This window comes from Pteronotus mesoamericanus, unplaced genomic scaffold (genome assembly GCF_021234165.1).
Source record: "Pteronotus mesoamericanus isolate MK-2021 breed Mesoamerican mustached bat unplaced genomic scaffold, CSHL_Meso_final contig_73, whole genome shotgun sequence".
Taxonomy (NCBI): domain Eukaryota; kingdom Metazoa; phylum Chordata; class Mammalia; order Chiroptera; family Mormoopidae; genus Pteronotus; species Pteronotus mesoamericanus.
The window spans coordinates 35,223,158-35,230,155 of NW_026555245.1; positions in this window are offsets into that span (position 1 = coordinate 35,223,158).

Genomic DNA, 6,998 nt, shown 5'->3' on the forward strand with positions numbered 1-6,998 from the left:
CCAGGAAGAGAAAAAATCCAATTAAAAAATGGGCAAAGGATCTGATCAGACACTTCTCTAAGGAGGACATATGGATGGTTCATAGACATGAAAACATGCTCTACATCACGATCATCAGAGAGCTGTAACATTAAAACCACAATGAGGTCACTCCTCACACCTGTCAGAATGGCAATAATTAATAAATGAAAAACAACAAGTGCTGGTGAGGATGTGGAGAAAAGGAAACCCTAGTACACTGTTGGGAATGTAGAGTGGTGTAGCCACTGTGAAAAACAATATGGAATTCCCTCAGAGAATTAAAAATGGAACTGCTTTTTGACCCAGCAATTCCACTCCTGGGAATATATCCTAAGAATCCTGAAACACCAAATCAAGAGAACACATGTAACCCATGTTCATAGCAGCACTATTTGCAATAGCCAAGATCTGGAAATAGCCTAAGCACCCAATCATCAGTAGATGATTGGATAAAAAAGTTGTGGTACATTTATACCATGGAATACTATGCAGCAGTAAAAGAGAAGGAATTCTTACTTTTGTGACAGCATGAATGGAATTAGAAACTATTGTGCTAAGCGAAATAAGCCAGCTGATGAAAGACAAATACCATATGGTCTCACTTATAAGTGAAATCTAATGAACAAAATAAACCAATGAGCAAAATATAACCAGAGGCATGGAAACATGGAACAGAGTGACAACTGTAAAAGGGGAAGCGGGGTGTGGGGACTGGGTAAAAGGAGATGAAGGGATTAGTCAAAGAACATATATACATGATTCATGGACATGGACAATGGTGTGCAGATTGACTGTGGGAGTGGGGGGCAGGGTAGTTGGAAGGAGGTAAAAGGGGAAAAACTGGGACAAATGTAATAACACAAACAATAAAATAGTTAAATAGAAATGTAAGACCAAAACATTAAAGAGTTTCAGATAATGACTTGTCTGGGAGGCCTATTAAAAGAGACCAAGGATAGAAATGGACCTGGGCTTTATGAACCAGATGAAGTCATGGCACAAAATCAGAGAGCAGGGAGGGTGAGGTGACAAAGGATTCCAAGTTCCACTTCAAATGCCAGAGGGTTGCTATCTGTTGTATGCAACAGGGGTGTGGTGTGAGTCAATTGAACTGAATGACCTGAAATTCCAAGCAAAAGTAGAAAAAATTTCTTTCAAATAGTTTTAAGGGAGTAGATTTTTTGCTAATTGAACCAAGTCTACAGATGGCACCTGAGTAATTCTCAACCTTTCCTGGCTGCTCTGGTGTCAATGCCACCCATGCTGGGGACACTGCTGTGGAAGAACTCTGTGCTGTCAATATCCACTGCAATCTTCTCACCATCTGAATTGGAATGAATGGAAAATCAGGTGACTCAGTGCTGCTCATTCCCATTGCTCCCCCTCCTTAGGAACTGCCTGTTCCAGTCCACACTTTCAGTGTCAAAATTCTTCCAGTTCTCATGCTGTTGCTGACTTTCAATTCCCTCAGATTTATACATGTGCTGTGCAGTTTTTTCTTTTTCTCTTTTTTCTTTTCCTTTCTTTTCCTTTCCTTTCCTTCCTTCTTTCCTTCCTTCTTTCCTTCCTTCTCTCCTTTCCTTCTTCCTTTCCTTCTTCCTTTCTTCCTTCCTTCCTTCCTTCCTTCCTTCTTCCTTCCTTCCTTCCTTCCTTCCTTCCTTCCTTCCTTCCTTCCTTCCTTCCTTCCTTCCTTCCTTTCCTCCTTTCCCCCTTTCTTTCTTTCTTTCTTTCTTTCTTTCTTTCTTTCTTTCTTTCTTTCTTTCTTTCTTTCTTTCTCTCTCTCTCTCTCTTTCTCTCTTTCTCTTTTTCTCTCTCTTTCTCTTTCTCTCTCTCTCTCTTTCTCTCTCTCTCTCTCTCTTTCTTTCTTTCTTTTCTTTCTTAGCCAAGGTGAGTCCTGTAGGAATGCAGCCTCCTCACAGTGGAATCAAATGTGAAACTGACTAAAGGGACGCTCAGAGGGGCACCTGGATTCTTTCCCAAGTTCTGTGTGGGCCAGGCTTCCTGTCTTTACTGAGTTTCAACTTTAGGCTGGACACCAGGGGGTCTTGACAGCTGCAGCCCAGGAATCAGCTGGCAGGGAGGGTTGTAGCAGGGCCACGTTCACACTCTACCACAGGATACTGTACAACTTCTGCTATTTCCTGCTGGAGTTGCACTGTGGTCCCTCACAGCCCATCTGTGGGTACTTGCGTCCTTTCTCACACCTGGGGTGTAAAGTCCAGCTCCACTGCCAGGCCATTGTGGGGTCTGCTAGCTGCTGAGCGCTCACCCTCCTCACATAGCCCTCTTGCCCTGCTGCTGATATTATCATTGGTGTTCAGCTATATATTGGTTAAGTAAAAAAAAACCAAAGAGAACTAGACTTTGAGTTTTATAAACTGGGAATCATAAGCCTGTTTGCTTGCTCAGCAAGGAACTTAGAGCCTCACAGGCCATGGTAGTACAGCATTTCCCACCAAGAGGATTGATGCTCCTCCCTTTCTTCCCCATGCACCAGATTGCCGGGGGGCGCAAGGGAGGTGCTGGACCATAGAGACCTGTCAATCTAACTAGGGTGTGTGGGCCAAAGCCTGGAAAAAGGTTGAGAAATTGATTGGCACTTTTGAGAAAGCACCTGGTCCATCTGAAACCCAAGCTCCTGGTTATAACCCCAGGGGAACAAAGAACCTCTCTCTCTCTCTCTCTCTCTCTCTCTCTTGCTCCTGACTTGTTCTCACGAGCTTCACTCTCTTGGTCACTCTCTTATCCTCTCCACGTAACCCTAGCAGCCACCTGCTCCTTGGCTTACAGGAGGATACACACACTGAGCTAGGCAGAGGCTGGACTAGACTGTACATTAATAATGGAATGTACATTAATTTATATTACTATGGACTTTATTAATATAAAGTCTTGACAGTGGCCTTCATCCTGGCCCCACTGAGAACATGACAGGACTTCTTCCATGGCCCGATGCACGGAGATGGGACTTTGGACAGTCAGGAGGGAAACCCCCATAATTGCACATCATCATTAAGTTATACCACAGAGCCACATCAGCCCGTGCTGGCCTCAGGGAATTCTTTTCCTTTAGATACTGCAAGAGGCCCAGTTCACTGGTAACACTGGATTATAGAGGTTTCCAGAGACAGGTGATAGTATAGAACCAAATTATAAATTCTGGACCCTGAAAAAATAAGGAAAACAACAAAAAAGTGACATGGAAGAAAAAAACAACCTAGGAGAAGAAGGACTATTAATAACTGAAAGAAGTTAGGCAATCACAAAGTCACAGTCAGGTGAGCAATAAAAAAAAATTCCTTGGTGTCCTACTCTCTGGCTCCATACCTGGGTTGAAGGAAGAATTAAATGTAAGGGACAAAAAAATGCTCTGTCATGTTAATTAGAGCCCTTTCAGCCCTCAACTGGAGAGAAGCAATCAAAAGATTGAGTGTGTCACCCAAGGCAGAGATTTGAGGGATCCCTGCTACCTCTCTGAGCAGGTCACACACCACCTGCTTCCCCCAAAACTCCATCAAGTACAGTTTGGATAACCTTAATACCTCTCAATGCCATCCAAAGAGTTACTCCTCGGGCTGTCACTTGGAAACAATTGTATTCTCTGAAACTCCTTTAAATAGTGCTCTCTCTTACCACTCAGTGATGTTGGAAGGGAAGCAAGTGGAGTCATTACTCCAAGTGACAATGAGAATTTTCTCCTAATTATAATGTTAAGCAATGTGATCTCTTGGTGAGAATGAATTTGAAAAAAACACCAGCTTACTTTTTCAAAAGAGTGGATGCACGTTTGAGTATTATATATCCTGATGGCCCTTGCTTCTCCACATCCAGAAAGACAGATTCTCAGCCTCTGAGTGGCCCACAGAACTGTAAAGGGAATATTGATTCTGGAGGCTCTGGTACTGGAGAAATTAGGTACTCAAATTATTAAAGCACATAATCTATGAAATAGTATTTTCTGTGTTCATGTTCTTTTATGGTTAGAGATATACCTGACATCAATATGGTGGAAAGAAGATTTAGATACATAGTACTCAGGAGATTAGTTAGCAATCGAAGAGGAAATTTCTGTAAAATATCACGTTTTACAACTGGTCATAATGAAATCTTGATGGAATGAAGGGCTGAAAGTAAGGTTAGAATTTTAGAAGGAGAGAGGAGGCCTGAGGTAATATATTCAGCTTATGAGAAAGGCTAAACTACACAAGAAATGTTGGTTATTTTTAAATGTATACAAACTTCTAACTTCATATAAAAGAGGACATGCCTACAGTGGCTTATCTGGCAAGGCGACTGACTGAAGTTTTAGGTCAAGATTTCCTCACCTAGAAATGAACAAATTAAAGACAATTAATGAATTATATAAAACACAGAAGCAGCCCTGGTCTGGGGGCTCACTTGGTTGGAGTGTCATCCTGTACACCAAAAAGCTGCGGGGTCTGTTCCTGGTCAGGGCACAAAGCTAGGTGGCAGGTTTTGCACACGGCAGGGCGCATGCCCGAGGTGACCGATCCATGTTCCTCTTACACATTGATGTTTCTCTCTGTGTCCTGGTCCTGCTCTCTCTAACATTGGTTTTCTTTAAAATCCTACAGAAAAAACAGCCAAACATAAGCAGACTTCAAGGACTGGAGGAAGAAGAATATTCAAAAACTGTTAGGACATCAATGAGGGAGGAGCAGTGTGATCGTTATTTTACATCTCAGTTTAGCTAGGCTGCGAACCCAGGGATTTGAGCAAACATTATTCTACATGTTTCTGTGAATGCATGTTTAACATGGCATTACAGACCATTTGACATTTAAGTTAATAGACTTTGAGTAAAGGAGATGGCTCCATCCTGGGGGTGGGCCTCCTTCCATCCGTTGAAGAGTTTAAAGAGAAAGAATGACCTCTGAGAAAAACAACAAAAACGTCTGCCAACAGACCGCCTTTCGACTTGAACTGCAATTCTTCTGAGGGTATCCACCTGTTGGCTCTGTTTCTGGAAAACCCTGACCAAGAGAGTCAAGAAACCAAGGGTTTACAAGCATTGTCCACAGCCTGAAATGTTGTATGCTTCCCTCTGCCAGCTGTTAGGATAAGACAGCAAAGGAGAAACCTCTGTGGACATTTCCCGAGGGCCTGGGCAAGCCCAAGCTGCACAGCAGCAAATCCAAACGTGGGGTGTGTGACGGAAGGAAGAGGCGCGAGCCCTCGCCACAGTGGCAGGGCCTCTCTGCCCCCTAGCAATTCACACATCCCTCCTGGTGGGACAGCGCAGTGAAAATGCCGTGCTGACTGTAGAAATTCCCTCCAAAATGACACCAAAATGGTTGCATTTGAATAAATAAAAGGTCACGAGCTCTCAGGTAACAATGATACTATTCATTCACATTCCTTAGCGTACACGAAAATTCTCTCCCCTGCTTCCAGGGAGAGTTTTCTAGTGCATGAAAGAGGTGCCAAGTTCGACATGCAATGTGACAGTAAGACTGTTGTTCTAATACTTGAAGTCTCATATTCGGACTAATTTGTGAAACCAGAGTTATACTGCTGAGAGTTGTTTCCTTAATGTTTAATGAGATTTAATGTCCTACCGGGCTTCATTCCATCTCCGGATTGGCAGGACTACGTGTCCCCTAGAGTCCCATAGCACGTGTGATGTCTCATTCGAAAGGAGGCTCTGGTCTGCAGTGTAGGAGTTGGCAGAGAACTCACTCATCTTCCTCTCTGCCTTTCACATCCCATCGCTGGACACGCTTTCTTTTGGCCATAGATGAAGTGTCTGGAAACAAGCTCACGACAGCAGTAGGAGCTACTGCTGCCAAGAAGTCGCCTTTCTGCCGCATGAAGGGACATCCCAGGGAAGTGGTCGGATTTCTGTCCAGAGCAGAAGCCTGCCCTCCTCTCGGGGGCTGCCCTTGCTGCACTTGGCCACCAGGGGGCTGTCTTCCCTGAGGGGAGTTCCCTTGCCCACCCACACTCTGCATCTTGCTTTCTGTTCCCTGTTAGCTCCAAGTTGTATTACATCATAGTCAACAGATGTTAAGGAAAGCCTCTCCTGCAGATGTTTCTGCAAAACCTAGAAGTGTTAATTACGGCTTTTGGCTTGTGACAGTCTGCTCTTCAGGGAAGCCTTGACGCCGAAACCGCGACTGAAAATAAAAGCAGTTGCGTGATTCAGTGGACACGCGCAGAGAGTGAATGAGAAGGGGAGGGTTCCTACCTGGAGAGGAGGGAATCTTGTGTGATACGGGCATGTGCGCTGCAATGCTGAGGGGCAGGGAGAGAGAATGTAAGGCGACAGAATCATTACAGGTCATATGCTTCTTCCCTTTACCTAGGTATATATTCCCCTTTCTCAGATGTTAGTACAAGCCCCCCTACAATGTGGAAACAATAGGACACTTCTTTAAAATGAGGGAGGATAATTTTTCAGCCTTCTCTAGCTTCTTCAAAGAGCACTTAACATTTTAAGAAATGAATGAATGAATGAATGAATGAATATTTAACGTTTTTAAATTTTTAACATTCAGTTTATTGACACAGTGTGGATTAAAGTTCAACTTTATTTAAACTGTATTTTATGGACATCTAAGTCAGGATGTAATGCAATTTAGCACTCTTGGCTTAAATGGAAGCAAACACATTAGTATTTTCAAGATTATTGGTGTTTCATTAAGAGTACTGCCATGTTGGACACCTTCTCGTGACTTCGTGACGACTTGGAATACTTTCTCTGTACCTCCTAGTACTGAAATGTCTTCACAAGCTCCCAACTTGAGGATACTGTTAAAAATGAAAATCAGGGCAGAATAGGAGCAAGGCTGTAATCAGCTTTAATGGCATATTTTCTTGCCCCACAGGTATCTTACAGGCTGCTGAGGCTGTTGTAAAGAGAAGATGGAACATACATTTCTTCAAAGGTTATAGCAGTGAGAATATAGCCATGCTGTGTCAGTAGAGGGCACATTATCAGGAAAACAAGAGAAGGC